The 18186-nt window shown below is 37.7% G+C and overlaps 1 protein-coding gene across 3 annotated transcripts in view; it reads left to right on the top strand.

Moving 5' to 3' along the window:
• Fam168a (family with sequence similarity 168 member A) overlaps positions 1-18186 on the top strand; it is a 203461-nt gene that overhangs the window by 80915 nt on the left and 104360 nt on the right. The window lies entirely within an intron of this gene.

Genomic DNA, 18186 nt, shown 5'->3' on the forward strand with positions numbered 1-18186 from the left:
GTAACAGGCTGTTTGTATCACTGAAAGCTCTAAAAGATTTGTCATCATGGAACTAGATGGATGTGAGCACAAGTTGAATTAATTGAAATTGTGTGAGGGGAAGGCAGTAAGAAATATTGGGGGAGGGGGAAGGTAAAAGGGTCTGAAGGCAAAGAACAGATCACTTTAACGTGAATTTTTTTTTTTTTAATTTTTTTTTTTTTTTTTTTTTTTTGCTTTTTTTTTTTTTAACGTGAATTTTTAAGAGAAAGTCTCTTGGAGTTGGGAGCCTAGAGCTGAATCTGAAGAATAGTTAGGGTTTCAGTTTACCCAGGTTCATGGAGGAAGTGAATACATACTTATCTTCCTCCTTAAGCAAAATTAGAAGACCAAGCATGGGTTCAGTTTGCTTAGAGCACTGCCAAATAGTACGGAGTGTTGGGAGAGTGGAGTTAGGTAGCCTTTTTTTGTACCAGGAGTTGAATTTAGGACCTTGCATTTGCCAGGAAGGCGCTTGTGTTACTGAGCTATATTCCCAGCCCCTGAGCTAGTAGCATTCTACATTTGGGGATTTCTTTTTTTGGCTCGTTAGTATACTACTGCAGATGTACTTCTTCTGTGAAGATGAGTTGTGGGAACCCTTTATAGCAGCCAGATAATGAACTCTCCACATTTTTACCCTTTGCAAATGAGAGCTTTGTTTTAGATATTGAAGTTTGATGAACTTAATATGTGCAATTTTGGATGTTTTTGAACATCCAAACATAGAGGTCTGTGACCTTGCATAATTTCCTATTTTCTTTACTGGGTCTTAGGTCGAGTGATGCATTTTCTAAAAACACTTGAGAGGCACTGGTAGATGATAGTGATTTCCAAGTACAGTATATAACTATGAGTGTGATGGCGAACCTACGGCCTGTGTGCTGTTTGTATCATTGAAAGCTCTAAAACTCATTTATAGTAGTTGGTGTTTATAAATGTGGGGATATGCTATCTCTGGAGATTTTTTCACAAATGATGAAGGTTTTTGGTTTTCCTTCTTACACAGTTTACACTTAAATCTAAATCAGCTGAGAGCTGAGTTCTAAGCATAGCTCTGCTGACTTTAGTTCTGATTTGTCACTGTGGTGATGGATAAGCTTCTTTTCCTCTTTGGTCCTTAGTTTCTGTCTCTGTAGAAACAATATTGCTGGACTGTATAATCTCTAAATGCTCTTCTGGTTCTGATATTTTAGGATTCTATATATGGAACATAGACCAGCCTTTTCTTTGATCGTTTTCATGTATATAGATAATAATGCAGTAAGACATAATTATATCAGTGATTGCAAATATACTGGCTTATTCAACATACACATGTGAAACTATTCACATTCATGATCATTCTATGCTTTTTTTGGCAATGTTATCTTTCTTCTGTTTTATCCTTTTTAATGTCCTCTGCAGCTTTTATATTCTGGCTGTTCTAACTATTATCCTGCTGAGCAAGTTGCAGATCCAGAGACAGTGTTGTGTTCTGCTAGTATCAGAAGAAAGAAAACTAAAACAAACACAATCAGCTGTTTCATTTTAAACTTTCCTTCGTGGTAGCTCTTGATGATTGATTCTCACACAGGCACCTGGTAGGGCTAGAAGATAGCATGACAATTTTATTGTAATTTCGTGGCAGAATCCCAAGCTTTACCTTTCCTGTCAGTTGAAAGTACATATCTTGCATTTCCAAATATGTTTTATGGTCATATTAAAGAAGTATGTGGGCCGGGGATATAGCTCAGTGACATAGCACCTGTGTAGCAAACACAAAGTCCTGAGTTGATTTGCAGTACTGCCCACCACCAAAAGAAGTTTTCAAGGAACCTAGGAGTACAAAAGAGAGAAAATGAACTGTATTTAGAGAAATGTTTAAGACAACTATCTTTGGACACTTGCTTCCTCATTTTTATTAATTTGCTCCTTAGTTTTGGATAGGAATAATGGTAGTAAGCATTTCAAACCTTTCACAGTACTTCAAATTACATAGTACCTCTTTGTCCCTGCCACTGGGGATTGAACCTAGGAGTCTTCACCTTGAATTACATCCCTAGCCCTTTATCTTGGGAACAGGACCTTGGTAAGTTGTCAGGTTACTCAGGTTGGGCTAGGACTCTTGCTTCTGCCTCCCAGAGTACTGGGATTACAAGGGCGTGTCACTCTACCTGGCTGTTTTTATTCATTTTTACCTTTAACCGTCTTATTTTTACATTCTTTTGGATTAGTTTTCCTGTGGGTTATTAATTGATTATAAAGGTTCTAATTGTGAAAGCCAAAAAAAAAAAAATTGGGGTCTGTTAAACATGTAGATAATTAAAAACACTCTTAACCATATAGGCTGTGTGTGTGTGTGGGGGGGGGGCTAAATAAGTAGTTCAGGGTGTGATTGATGTAAAGATGAGAATTAGCAGTGTGACCTATGTTTGACTAAGAAGTGTTATGTGTGTGTATTGTAAAATACAGTGTATGATAATAAAAGATTCACAACATTCATAAGTGTGATTTTAAAAAATCCTGCATTTTGGAGGCAAGTTTTATTTGTAGTGGGAGCACAGCTATGAAGTGTGTATATGATAAGAGAGGCAACATATATGAAATTTCTCATGAACTTGTCATTTAGTATATTTATGTCTTCAGTGCCTAGCTTGCTGTTAGTAGTCAGTTAATGTCTATTGAATAAGTGAATTTGAGGTGTAAGTTGGAAGGTGTAAAGGTAGTATTTCATTATAGTGTGCTAAGGATGGGAAACTTTAGAAGTCTCACCTCTGCTAAGGAAATTAGAGTCCAAAAAACCGAAGTGACTGTTCTAATCAGTTGTATATGAGGACTAGAATCTACTGGTCTAGGCAACACTAATGATTTTCTGGAGTAGACTGTTAGTATTTTCAGAGGGATTTCATGAACATGGGTAAACAAACAGAGAACTGGACGCAGATCTATAATCCCAGCACTCAGTAGACAGAGATAGGAGGATTGCAGCAAATTGGGACCAATCTGCAGGTTCGAGGCCAGCATATATTACATAGAGAGTTCAGGGCCAGTCTGAACTGCAAAGTGAGACCCTGTCTCAAAAAATTAAAAAAAGAAAACAACAACAAAAAGCATAGGGAAATATTTTGAAAGTATTAAAAACCACTTACTTCTTTAAAGATAAAATGAGGATACAGAGTTTGTGTTTTGTCTTCCCCTTATTTCTATAGATCTTGAGTGCATAGGTTAGATTAAAATACATTCAGTAGATAAAATTTAAGCTTTTGATCATGGTTTCTCAACAGTGTACACTCCCTCAATAAAGGAAAGAGTGGCCTATATTTCTGATATATAATTTACTGCTCTTCCCTGGTGTTTGAAACTTGGTAGCCTTCTATGCACATCCTGTAGTTAGCATAGAGGACTTGGCATAGAAGTGCTTCTCAAGTAGGAGTTAACAGTCAGAAAGTGGACAAGTGAGCAAGTTCCTTTAAGTCCTTTGATTAACCCATTAACCTAGACAGACAGTGTAGTCATATTGATCTTCTCCATCTCAATGTCAGAAAAGGAGGCTTATATAAAAAGGGTGTGTTGGTTTTGGTTCTTTGCAGAAAGGAGTAGACATCAATAGGCAAACTCTACCACCTAGCTATATCCCCGGCTCTATTTTTATTGTTATGGTTATTACTGAGACAGGGTCTTGTTAAATTGCCCACACTAGCCTTAAAACTGCCATCTTCTTACCTCAGCTTCCCCAGTAATTGGTTACAGGTACGCCAGATCTTTTCCTCTTCTCCCTACTTTTTTTTTTTTTTTTTTTTTGAGAGAGGATTGCACTATGTAATTCAGCCTGGCCTTGAATTCACTTTGTAGCCCAAACTCACAGTAATCCTCCTGCCTCAGCCTCCCAAGTGTTGGGATTATAGGCATGTGCCACCAAACTCATTTTAGACTTTCTTCTTTTTAAAGGATGATCAGTATTTCTATAGGGAGGGTGTGTGTGTGTTCACACCATTTCTTTCTGTTCATGAGTGGATGTTTAGATTGTTTCTACTCTTGGCTACTCTGAATAGTGCTTCAGTGAACATGAGTGTGAAAATATCTTTTTGAAATTTTGTTTTCAGTTCTTCTGGGAATATTGCCTAGACTGAAATTGCTGGATCTTGTAGTAATTATACAGAGGTTCCCCTCACTCCAAATGTATATATCAGGAAAAGAAAAATTTGTGTGAATATTTTATTAATAAATTTACAGAGACATCATGAGATTAATACAAGTTTCCTTTCACCTTGACAATTATAAGAGGTGTTCAGAGTGGTAGCTATTAGCTTCCAGACATTTATTAACATGGTGAATTGCTGAAGTATGTGCATATTTTTTTGGCAGACTATATTTTTAATTTTTGAGGAACTTTTGCATTTTTCATAGAGGCTGCTTCATTTTACCTTCCCACCAGCAGTGTGCAAGAGTTTTAATTTCTTTGTACCCTTACTAACAGTTATCTTCTGATTTTTTAAATAGTAGCCATCATAAACAGGCATGAGTTAAGAATACTGCATTGTAGTTTTGATTTGCAATTCCCTGATGACCAAGGATGTTAAGCATCTTTTCTTTTTCTCTCACGGCCCTCCTTCCTTTTTTCCACTCTTCCTTCTCTTGCCTTCTTTATGCTCTGCCCAATTGGAAACTGAACTCAGAGCCCTTGTACTGAGCTATATCCCCAGCTGTTTTTGCATTTTATTTTGAGACAGGGTCTTGCTGAGTTGGTAAATTGTCCAGGCTTGGCTTGAACTCATGATCCTCAGCCTCCCAGAGGCATGCTTCATCACACCAGGCTCTAAATGCCTTTTCCTGTACTGTTGGCTATTTATATATCCTCTTTATAGAAATATCTTTCCAAATCCTTTGTCCATTTTAAAATTGGCTTATTTATAAACTATTTTATAATGTAAATGCCCCGCTGATGGTGATGGAGGGTGGCAGTGAATGGGGGCCTCCAGCATTAATAAAGAGTGAGGAGGCTTGGATCTCTCAAATTGCATTATTCTCTATTGGGTTCTTGTTGGCATCAAATAGTTTCCAGTTTGATTTTTTTATTTTGTTGTATCTAAAACATTAAGCTTCAAATTAGATAGGTGTATCTTTGGAGAGTATACACTGAGCACTGAAAGTATTTTCTCTTCTGTTTCTGGAGCCTTTAGTTTTTTCTGACAGAATTTTTTTTCTTTTCACCTAGAGTACTTTTATAGTGTTGCCTGACAGGAATATGCCTCTTTATTGTTTCCAAACTCTTTTTCCCCTGAGTTTTTCTTTAGCTTTATCACAATAAAATTGTTCACAATCCAGTGTGCAAGCCTGCAGGATAATGTTCTGAGGTCGGTGCATCAAATAAAGGTGGTTTTTCTGTCCTGAGACAAAGCACTTGGCTGATATTCAGAGTGTTCGGAATGCTGCAGCTCCTGATTTAGAGCCTTAGACCTCCCACTCCGAGGGCCCTTGGAGTCTTTAAACCAGCCAGTAAAGCAGTGGCTATCTCTTGTGCTTTGGGTAGAATAGGGCAGGTACTGCCACTTTTTTGGCTGGGTCTGGAAACATGAAGTCCAGTTCCAGATCTGGCATTGATTTGCTCTGTGACTTTGAGTGAATCACTTGGTCTCTTTTTTTTTTTTCAATTTATTATTTTGAAGATAGTAAAATACAACAGAACAAGATAGAACAAAGCCAATTGAGACAGTAGTGAAATTGGTACAGAACTTCACAGCAGGTTACCAAGGATAACAGTAATAGGTATCACAGTATATCTTGTTATTTTCACAATAGTTGTTCTTTCAATCACGTATAGCAAAATAAAATGAAGTACAAAACATTATAGAACTTATCAAAACAGAATATTAAATAGAACAGTACCATTAATCAGAACAAAGCAAAATAGTAGTAAAAAATATTTGCCTTGGCTCTAATTCAGCCAGTGGGAAACTCAGATTAATAGGATGGCCTTCAGTTTCAGAGGTCATAGTCTAGGAGGGAAACAGTGACATAAAAAGCTAGGTCTTCTTATTTAGAGTGGGTTTAGAATGGAACTGTTATTGAATGTGTTTGGAACAGAGGACAGAAGAAAGAATCTGTAGAGCATCATGTAAGAGGTCATGTTTGAGCCTTTCATCCTGTCTTTCGTTCTGTTGTTTTTATGTTTATTTTCTCCTCCTCTTCCCTTTCTCCTTCTTCCTCATCTCCCTTCTCCTCATCCTCTTTTTTTGAAACAGGGCCTTACTGTAAGTTCAGGCTGGGCCTGAACTCACTGCAAAGCCCAGACTGTCCTCAAACTCAACTGAGATCCTCCTACCTCCGCTTCCTGAGTACCCCAAGTGCTGGGGTTACAGTCCACATGCCACCATGCCTGTACTCTATTTTCTTCTTAAATTATGCCACCATTTTCAGATAAATGACGTTCCTCTTTAAAAACAAAACAAACAAAAACCCCCACAAACTTTAAAACATACCTAAAAGCAGCTCTCCCACAGGTAACCAGCAGGGGCAGAGAAGCCAACCCACCCTCTATGTGCCGGAGGCCTGAGGCTGCTATCATTCTCTCACACATAACCAGCTCAGGCAGGGAGATGAAGCAGCCAGCCCTGCCCATATAAGCCTGCTGGCTGCCATTGCCTTCAAGGACTGTAGGTAGTGTGGTTTGGGAGAACCAATCAGCCATGCCTTGGAGAATCCCGAGTGTCAGAAGCCCATCTTGCACCTTAACCACTTCCTGTGAAAGCCAGGTGCCAGACCCATTCCTCTACACTGTGGATGGATAGCCAACATGTGAAGCACCTGAGACCTTAGAACCCTCTCATGTGGAGGAACCCAGGAAAAATGTCAAGAGGAAGTAGCAAAAGGTTATCTCTGGCTTCCAGACCACACAGAACAAGTCTAGGAGACTTAGAGAAGAAAGTGAAAATCACACACCTGTTTTACCTTCTGTATATTATTTTAAATGATAAAGTTTTTTTTATTAGTACAAACTTGCAGTACATATGGTTCATATTCCTTGTGTGGTGTTAATATGTGTACACAATACATCCTAATTCCTTTTTTCATCCCCTTTCCTCCCCATTCCCTCTGTCTCTTGATCCTTTTCCCATTTCGAAAGTTTTGTCTCCCTACTTTCTCTTATTTATTTCGTTCTTTATTTATATTTTGAGTTTCTCATGTAGGAGAAACCAAGCAATATTTAAGCTGTGTGATGTATTTCACTTAACATGATGGTCTCAAAGTGCATCCACTTTCCAATAAATGATTCTAGTTTTATCTTCTTTATGGCAGAGTAGAGCTCCGTTGTGTGTAAGTTAGCAAATTTTCTTTATCCATTCATCTGTTGATGGGCATATAATGTTTCATTTTGTCTGCCTCCTGAGAATTTTAAGCTTTTGAGTGTTGGGTTTCATTTCATTCATTACTAGACTATCAGTTCTGTAATGCAGATCATATATCTTATCACTTATGCCTCCAAAAGTGATTTACATAAGGAATATACAAACTAGAGTATCAGTAAATGTGTGCTGATAAACCAAGTGTATGGTCATATTTGCGTATTGTACCATTTGTGCTGCTAATTATTTTATAATGTATGACAGTCTTTTTGTCAGTCTTGGTCATTTTTTCTTGACTCTCAGAAGTATAGTGAACATTATGAAATGATGGAAAGAACCTTGGACTTGCACTGAGAAGTTGGCCTGAAGTCTGGGCAGACTGCTATTTTCTTTTATAAAGTGGTGGCTAATCTCAACCCTGATTTCCTTGGGTTTTTGAGGCTTGCTCTTTATTTCTTTGACTTTTAGTATTTTATATGGCATGCTGGAGGAATAGGAAAAAAAAAATCAGACATGACCTTTACCCTCCAAAGACTTTACATGCTAATTGGTCAGGCATGGATGAACACAAAAGAATAAAGGAGTGGGTGGGAAAGGAATTGAGTGATGGATTTGTTGACTTACAGCATTCAGTTTGGCGATCTGGCTTGCTTTGTGAAGATCTTTCTATGACATCTTTACTGAGAGAATAGATGGATGGATAAAAGATCTGTGCTTTGCTTAAGAGATAGAGAAAGGGTAGTGTCCAGAAGTGAAAGAACAATCTTCTAGGAGCTTTCAGTCTAATGGGAAGAACTGTGTTGTACAAGAATAAAACAGAAGCCACAAGAGGACATTTTTTTAAATTAAAAAACTTATTTTTTAGAGGGCATTTTGATTATGAGTTCTGTATAAACATGTGACCTACTGTATCATATATGGCTATCATTAAGTCTGCTTCCCATTGGAATGCTAACTTGCCAGCGTATCTTCTTTCTGTTTGTGATCTTCTCTCTCCAGGGGCCATTTTCTTACCTCCCTTCAGACCCTAGTCTTCTCCTTTCCCAGCACTAGGTATTTTTTGTTGTTGTTGAAGGTAGTAGAAATACAAAGAATAAGACAGAAGAAAGCCAATCAAGACAATGCAGTGAAATTGGTACAGAATTTCACAGCAAGATACCAGGATAACAGTAATAGGTATCATGGTATATCTTGTTATCTTCACAATAGTTGCCTAGCCAATTATGTATAGCAAAATCAAACCAAATACAGAACATTATAAAACCAATCAAAAGAGAATATTGAATAGAGTAAAATAATTAATCATAATGAAACAAAACAATGAAAACAACATTTGCTTTCAAACAGAAGATAGAAGGAAATCCCCCATATTTGCTATATTGCATATAGTCATCCTCTCAAGCAATGCTCAGACCTCTGTCCCCAGTTGCTAGTGGGAGGGGGGTTGGGATGTTTGATTTCCAGCCTGTGCACCTGCTCATAGGGGACACTGACTGGGTCTCTTCCTGGCTCACCCTGGAGAGAGGCGCTTACCAAGAGGCTGGGTGAATTGCTTCTTTGTGCAGCCGCCTGGGTTCCAGCATCCAGCACTAGGTATTGTCTGAAGCTCGTCCCTGAAGGCTCAGGATTATGAGGAGTAAATATAATAGTATCAATGAGACCAAGTTCTTTATCCAGATCTGTATGTCATCTAAGTCATAGACAGAAGACACTTGTCAAATTATGTTCTGTGTTCTGAGTATTGCTCTAGTAATGAGGGTATGTAAATAGTGAACAAAACAGATGAAAATACATATATGTGGGCAGCAAGAGTGTACTGAGTATTGAACCCAGGATCTTTTCTCCGCTGTCTTCCTTGCTGTTTTTATTTTGAAGCAGGGTTTGCTAAATTGCTCAGGCTGGGCTCAAACTTAGCTTCTCCTGCAACAGCCTCCCATAATGTTGAGATGACAAGTAAGTGTCACCAGACCTAGGGAAATTCCTATTACTATGGAGCTCACATTTCATTGATAGACACACAATTAACAATATAAAAAGTTTTAAAAATTAAGTGTGAAAAAATACATATGATCATTAACTGGGAAAGGAGAAACATAAGGAGGAATTATATTTTGGAAGTAAAGGTTTGAACTTTTAGACAGAGAGCCAAGGGAATGAAGAAGGTAACTTTTAATTAAGAACTAAAATAAATGAGAGAGTGATTAAGAACTAAAATAAATGAGAGAGTGAACTGGAAGACCATTCGAGGCGGAAGGAACAAGCATTGGAACCTTGAGCCCAGACCTGGTATGGTTCAAGGAATAGCAGGAGGTAGAATGGCTAAATGAAATGATTGAGGAGGAGGAGAGTAATAAAAGTTAGAGGTTGACATGAGCGCAAATTTTGTTGGTTTTTCTAGGTCCTAGACAAGACTTGGTGTTTCCATTTAGTAAGGGAAGTCATTGAAGATTTTGATCAGAGAAGTGACCTGATCTGACTTCATGTTTTGTTGGATTGCTGTATTGAAAATAGACAAATGGTAAAAGCAAAAGCCAAGGAGACTAGTTGGGAGATCCCACATTATTCCTTGTAAGAAATGATGGTGGCTGGGCTGGGGATTTAGCTCAGCGGCATAAGCACCTGCCTTGAAAGCAGGTGGTCGTGAATTCGATCCCCGGTACCGATAAAAAAAAGAAAAAAAGAAAAAAGAAATGATGGTGGCTTAGATTAAGATGGTGAAATGGAGAGCAGTGAGAATTTATTATATGCTGGATATTAATTGATTGATTGATTGAAACAGGGACTCACCATCCTGACCTTGTACTCACATGTATCCAAGGCTGGTCTCGAATTCACTGCAATCCTCCTACCTGAACTTCCCAAGTGCTAGGATTACAGGCATGCACCACCACACCCTGGGTATATTTTAGAGACAGAGGTAGAACAGAAAATTGGTGAATGGGCCTATCGTGAGGAATGAGATAAGGCAAGTCAAGAATAACAGCAGAATTTGACCAATACAAATAAAAGCATGTAGTTACAATTTATTGAACTGAAGAAATAGATTTTAGATTTCACTTTGGTTTTTCTAGTTAAAATATAATCCATGGCTCATCAGTGTGTATATATAATATAAATTGTTAACAAATGTTAATAATATACTACTTTGGAATAGGAAATATTTGTAGATCCATTACATAGAATAGGTGGTAAATATAAAAATGTAGATGGTATTTTTTATGAGATGAGATAAAATGACCTTGAGAATATGTAGAGGCAGATAAGAGACCCAAGGCATGAACCTAAGTCATTGCAAAATTTAGAAATTGAGAATTGCTGCAAGAATGAGAGGGAGAAAATCAAAACAAACACACCAAATCCAGTGAGTGTAGTATCTGAAATACAAGTGAAGAAAATATTTAAAAGAGGAGACAAAAAAATTATTTTTAAAGAGTAAAGAATAGGTAGATATATATGTAGCCCAATGGTAGAATATTCACCTAGAAAGGTGAGAGAAAACAAATATAACATAGCTTTGGGAGCTTTTCTGTGAAGGGAAGGGGAAACAAAATGGTAGCTGGCATGTTAGATAAAATTAAGAAAAAATTTTTTAAAATTCATCTTAGATATTTTTAGATGAAACAGGTAACATGGTCATATGAATAATCCTACAGAGAAATGAAGTTCTGGTTAATACTTGAAAAGAAGGGGGAAGTAACTAGAGTAGTATCCCTCATTTAGTAAAGGCATGGAATCGGTATATCACTAGAGGTTTGGACATGGCTGTTTATGTGTGGTAATAGAAGAAAAATGAAGAGTTTTTAGACACAAACTCAGTTTCATAGGTAAATGTAGTGGAAGCTTATGAAAATTGTCAGAAGAACAAAAACACTGGTTGAGAACAAGATTACAAGCAGAGAAAACCTAAAAATAGTCTAGGAAATAGAGTGAACTAGCAAATATAAAATGATTATTAGGTAGCATTAAGAGCTGACAGGAAAATAGAGACCAAGAGTTCAAAGTCTGACTTTAGCAAGCATAGTTGTATGATTTCCTCCTCCAGTGTAGACAATGAGTATGGTGAATTGGATTATGCAAAATTGTAGTTTAATCAGATTGGTGTATTTAAGCAATACAAGGACAAGGGAGTGATTATAGAAATCATAGATATGGAGGCACATGCCTATAATCCCAACACTCTGAGACAAGATTACAAATTTGAGCCCAATCTAGGAAATTTAGTGACAGTCTCAAAAAGGTGGGGGATGGACTGGAGGTGTAGCTCAGTACAGAGACCCTTGGTTCAATCCACAATACCACCACCACCACTACCTCTCAAGGAAATTTAACATAACCACAATTAGAATGTGAGGGTATGAGGATACAATGAAATACAGGTAAAATAAGTGGATTGAATGTACTGCTAGGTTAGAGGTTTATTGGGGTTTGGGACCATAGTGAGCAAACTAAAAAGATAGGAGATGAACACAGAGTGAGATTGTTGAAATTAAGATTATAGAACTGGATTAGCTTTCCTTGAGTAGTAGAATGCTTGTCTAGTGTATGTGAAGCCTTGAATTTGATACCCAGCCATGCAAAAAATAAAATGAAAAAAATTATAGAAGGTTTTAGTTATTAGTAATGACAAGGCCAAAGATATAACCATGGAAACAAGAGGCTGAGGTACGATGTTAGTTTTAAAAATATGTATAATAAACTGGATGTATAATTCTAGCTACTTTGAAGGATGCCAGAGGGGGGCTCAGGGCCAGTTTAAGCAACATAATGAGGCCTCATCTCAAAAAATAAAAAAAAAGAAAAGAAGAATATGGTAGGATGTAAAATAAATAGATAAACAATGAAGAGGGAAACAGTGTAACACAGTAAATGAAACCAGGGTAAATTTAGTACCAAAAGTTTTTGTTTATTACTAAGGAAGGATTGGTAGCAATTTCAACTCTGAGCTTTCCTTTGGTCAGAGAGGCCTAGTTCAAGGTCTAGTACATTCCTCATTGCTTCATTTGTTCATTCAGCTGAGTATTCCTAGAGCATAATGTAATGAAGTGAATGTTAGATTTGGGGTGTGTAGAACCTTAAATTGCTTAACTAGTTTTCTTATCTTCAAAATGATAATTGTTAACTCTTGCATCCTCCTTGTAATTTAAAAATGTTGTATATTTTTGCTTGTCCCTTCTGCCAAGAAAAATGGCATTCTCTTTTAGTTTCAGGTATGGTGTTTTATTTTATATATATCAGGGATCAAACTCACACCCTTGTGCTTACCTGGCAAGCGCTTGAGCTGCTGAGCTAAATCCCCTGCCCAGGTATGGTGTTTTAATAGAGCATTTGTGTTATAGTCAATCTTACACACATAACTGTTTCTCCACTAACAGATGAGCTCTTTTTTATTTTTTATTTTTTCTGGGGTACCGGAGATGGAGCTCATGACCAGGAGCTTATGCTGCTGAGCTAAATCTCTGGCCTCAGATGAACTCTCTTAAGGCAATTGACTCATGATAAATCTCAAGTACTATGTGGTTTAATGAATAATTAGATCCTATATTTAGTGAAGCTCCCTCTTAAAAAATTTTTTTAAAATCATAAACCTTGAGAAGAAACTTTGTATTTGTAAACATATGCCTGAAACAATATTTTGTTGTCTTGTTTGGGGGAGGGAGCACCAGGAATTGAACTCATGACCTTGTACTTGCCAGGAAGGCTCTTGTCTTTGATTAGCTAAAGAGCCATTTTTTAAAAAAGCTATTTAAATGGACTAAATGCTTTGGTGATTAAAATGTGATTTTTTTTTTTTTAGATAGATGCCCATTTCATTTAAAGGCAGGCACAAAAACGGGTTGTTGAGCTTTTGTGTGAAAAGATCTTTCTGTTAACTGTGCAAGTCTTTCAGGTATTGAGATTCTCTTTGGAAGATTCCTGGAAGTCAGAGTTCTTCTTTAATATTTCTTAAATATTTCATCTTTAAATTGAAATATTTTCTGAAATGAAACTTTGTATACAGAATTATAAAATGCATCTTTAAATTGAAATATTTTCTGAAATGAAACTTTGTATACAGAATTATAAAGTGCAAAAATCTAATCTATAATCTGATTACATTTGGCAGACAATGTAAAGAAACAGCTACTATAAAAACTGGGCTTCAAAAATAATGGGCTTATGGGAAAACCTGTATCTGGTAGAATATGGGAAAACCTATATCTGGGCTTGCTTTCTCTCTCTCTCTCTCTCTCTCTCTCTCTCTCTCTCTCTCTCTCTCTCTCTCTCTCTCTCTCTCTCTCTCTCTCTCTCTCTCTCTCTCTCTCTCTCTTTGAGACAGGGTTTCACTCTGTAGTTGAAGCTGGTGTTGAACTCACTGTAGCTCAGACTGGCCTTGAACTCACGGCAATCCTCCTGCCTCAACCTCCCAAGTACTGGCTGAGTTTTTTAAATTTGACAGGAAAAGTTAATTTCTAGAATGAAGTTAAACAAAGTGTTTTTTTTTTAAGGCTGGGCACTAGTTCGGAGTAGAACACTTGCATAGCGTGTTCGAAGCCCTGGATTCATCCGTAGTACTTGGGGGAAAATGATTTCACATGTTCAATCATTCATTTATTTACCTAGTTAAATGTTTCTTGAGCACACTGCTTTTATATGAAGCTTATTTGTAGGAATTTAGTAGTAAATCAGTGGTGTAGTCCCATTATCTCTTTGTGTTGAAAATATAGCTGGAAGAAAAGAATCAGGCAAACAAATTATAGCCACAGTGAATGTTTCTAACAGAAAAGTTCAGAGACCGACCTATGAGATCATAAAATGACCTGTTGCCATGCCAAATCTGGCTTTTTGAGATCCTTTGTAGGAGCTGAGTGCACACAAATTAGAAATGGGGACAGGAATGATAATATCTTTGCCATGTTTTCCCTCAGATTCTATGCTTTAGTCTTCCATCACTACTCAGTGTTCTCTGACTGTCTCACTTCTCTCCTGGTATAATTTCACAAATTGACCTTTCCTTCTCTACTGTCTCTATAGAATTCTTGTCATCCTTTAAAACATAGATCAAAGGACGCATTCTTTTGAAACTTTTGAAGCATTTTATATCTCCCTAACTGAATAGGATTGAGTTCAGCTACATGTATGTAGCAGAAATCTAAAATAGTAATAGTTTTAAATGGTTTTAGTGTTTTTCCATGCAAAAGAAGCGCAGAGGTATGTAGTCCGGAGCTGCAAAGGATGTTTCATGAAATCATTAAAGCTGCTTCTATCATCATCAGCTTAAAGCTTCCATTTTCAAGGTCATTTTGTGGAAAAGATGGCTGCTGAGTTAAGTCATCTTGTCCTAATTCAAGAAGGCTGAGAAAAAAAGAGAAAGAAAGATGGAAAGACAGGACATTTCCTATGCTAATGATATTCCTTTTATGAAGCCTTCCCAGAAGGTTTTTTTTTTTTTTTTAATATACCGTATTTCAGTTTTATCTTATTGGGCAGAACTAATCAGATGGTAGCACGTAACTACTAAAGAGATTGGGAAATAAAATCTTTAACTGAGTAGATTGCTGTCTACTGATAATCTCCTCTTCTTTCTTTAAATTCTAGTGCTTAATTTGATGACAGTAGTAGATAGCCAGAATGGCTGCCTCATTCATTCAGATGCTCTCAGGTCAAAATTGTCACCAAAATCATTTAGATCACTTTTATTGGCCAGAAGAAATCTTTTGCTCCTGTGTGCAATCTAATTTCCAGACAACCAAAAATCTACTGTCTGCCTTATCTAACTATTTCACAGAATGGAGTCATACAATATGTGGTCTTTTGCTCTGGCTTCTTTCTTTTGGGACACTTTCAGAGTTGATCTATGTTATGACATGTCATTAGTTTTTCTTTTTAATGGTCATTTGTTATAATTTATAATTTTTTCCGTCAATAGTTGCTTTAGAGATTATGTATCCTAATTTACTATCAATATTGTATTATAATATTTCAGATGCACAACTAATTTTAGTAAGTATAGAAAATTTGCTTCAGTATGCCTCCATTCTCATACTCCTTTACTTTAGACTCTTGTTTTTAACTTCAAACTCTTGTTTTTAAGAATTACATCTTTATTTTACATCTTTATATATAAAATCAGTGATATAGTTGTATCTTAAATTAGATAAGAGAAAAATATTTATGCCATAACCTTTATTGGTACTCTTATTTTTTCATGTGAATTTGAATGATTGTCTAGTATCCATCCCTTCCTTTCAGCCTTAGTATTTCTTTAGCAGTTTTTGAAAGGCAAGTTGCTAGCATTAAACTCTTTTAGTTGTTCCTTATCTGAAAATGAGTTTATTATTTGCCTTCAATTTCTTTTCTTTTTTTTTTTTTTTTTGGCCTTCAATTTCAAAGAATAGTTTTGCTGAGTTTAGAATTCTTGCTTGACAGAGGTTTGTTCTTTTCTTTCCCCTCCTCTTCTTTCTTTTCTTCTTTCTTTCTTTCTTTCTTTCTTTCTTTCTTTCTTTCTTTCTTTTGTGTTTTTGAGCAGAATCTCACTATGCAGTTCAGGCTGGCCTTGAGCTCACTTTATAGCTGAGGCTGGTCTTGAACTTGCAGTAATTCTTGTGCCTCAGCCTCCCAAATAATGGGATTACAGGTGTACACCACTATGCCTGGCTCACGCTTTCTTTCTTTCTTTCTTTCTTTCTTTCTTTCTTTCTTTCTTTCACTCTAGCGCTCTTGCTTTCACTTGTGCTCTTGCTCATCCTCCCTTCCTTCCTCTAGGTTATTTTTTCCAGCATATTCTGGCCTCCATTGTTTCTGATAAGAAGTCAGGTGTTAAACTTATTAGTGTACCTTTTTGTCTGGTAAGTTGTTTTCTCCTTACATTTTTAATGTTTTGTTTGACTTTCAATGGTTTTACTATAATGTGTAAAGATGTCAGTCTTTTTGTTTTATATAGCTTGGGGTTCATTGTTTCTTGGATGTGTAGCTGTATTTGTTTTTTTTTTAAAATAGCAAAATATCTAAGGTGGGCTAGATAGAGCTTTTTTGGGGGGTATGTCAGGGTGTCAATATATAGCTCAGGTTGGCCTTGAGCTCACAGCCTCACTCTCCTGAGTGCTGGGATTATAGATGTGCACCACTATGCCCTGCAGAAAGTCTTATTTAACTTACAGTTTTATAAACTGATAATCCCAACAACATGACTCTTGCAAGGTTCTCACTTTCTCCAGCTACAACCTCTCATGCATGTAATTCTTAATAACAAGAGTCCAAAGTGAAGGAATATGGCAATGGAGATGGCAACAGCAATAGCATTTGTGAGAACAGGAGATCACATTGCCAAATAGGAAGCCAGAAGCCTACAATCTCATAGTCTTTCCAAGGGCATTCCCACGAGGCCCCATCTTTTACATTTTCCACATCACCTCCCAATATTGATATCCTAAAAATCAAGCGTTCAGCACATGAAACTTGAGAGTGTTTTGATCACTTTTCTCCTCACAGAGACACAATACCTGACACCTACAACTTAGAGTGTGGAACTCTTGGTTTCAGGAGTCTTAATTATTTCATGGTCTGCTGGCTCCTAGCAAAAAGGCATGAAAGGTCCTGGGCAGAGGAAAACTGCTCACATCATAACAGCCAGGAAGCAGAGAACAAAGAATCAGGGAGGGAAAGATACGTGTTTTCAGGTCATGCCCCCAGTGAACCGCCTCTTCCTACCAGGCCCTCCCTTCTATCAGCGCACACAGCCATTGAACTCATCTGTGGGTGAATCTCCCCATGAGTGCAGCACCCTCATGATCCTGCTATTCTCTAATAAAAGGCCTGCCTCTGAGTGTATGAGACACACTCAAATCACATTCAAACAACAGCAGCTGTTTAGTCTCTGTTGTTACTGTTTTTAACTTAAGTTTGGAGGATTTAGGGGCATGGGCATTATAGCTTTGTGCTTTTTTTTTCCTACTGTCTTTTGAGCAGTCCTATTACTTGTATGTTTTTTAAAAATTTATATTTTAAAGGGGGTAAAATTAAACACAGCAAAACAGAACAAAATAGGACATAAAACAATGTAACAGATATAAATTTCAAAGCTAGACAACCTGGGACCTTCAGTGTCTATCATATTTGTCTCTTGTTTTCTTCCAAATAGTTGTCCATGTCTTTGCATACAGAGAATTCATACAAAACAACATAATATAAAACTGATCCGAACAGAATGAGGAAGGCGTTTTAGGTCTTGAGAACCAGACAATAGGGAAGTCACTAATGGCTGTCAGATTCTCTTGTTGTCTTCAAAATAACTGTCTGTACTTTCATGTATATTGAAGTTCAGATAAACAAAACAGGAAGAGGGGGAGGGGTTGCTTGGTTTCCTGGCACTTCAGGTCCCAGCATGGCTCGGGGCCCCAGTAAACACCAGTGGCTACTGTCCTGGGCCACCGCAGCCTACCATGCTCATAGCTGCTCACTGGGGTGGGGAGGGGTTGCTTGCTTTTTTGGAGCTCCAAGTCCCGGCATGGTTTGGGGTCCCAGTAAACGCCAGAGGCCCCGTCCTGGGCCACCATTGCCTGCCACGCTCAGAGCCACTTATGGAGGGGGGGTTGCTTGGTTTCCCAGTGCTCAAGGTACCAGCATGGCCCTGGTCCCAGTAAAGGCCAGAGGCTCCTGTCCTGGGCCATCAGAGCCTGCCACTCTTACAGCCACTCACCAGCGGGCGAGGGGTTGCTTGGTTTCCCAGTGCTCCAGATCCCAGCATGGTGTGGATCCCAGTAAACTCCAGAGGCTCCCGTCCTGGGCCACCATACCCTGCCGTGCTCACAGCCGCTCACCAGCGGGCCAGGGGTTGCTTGGTTTCCCGGTGCTTCAGGTCCCGGCA

Source organism: Cavia porcellus, unplaced genomic scaffold, assembly GCF_034190915.1.
Source record: "Cavia porcellus strain 051 isolate PalLab524CR breed Dunkin Hartley unplaced genomic scaffold, mCavPor4.1 scaffold_9, whole genome shotgun sequence".
Lineage (NCBI taxonomy): Eukaryota > Metazoa > Chordata > Mammalia > Rodentia > Caviidae > Cavia > Cavia porcellus.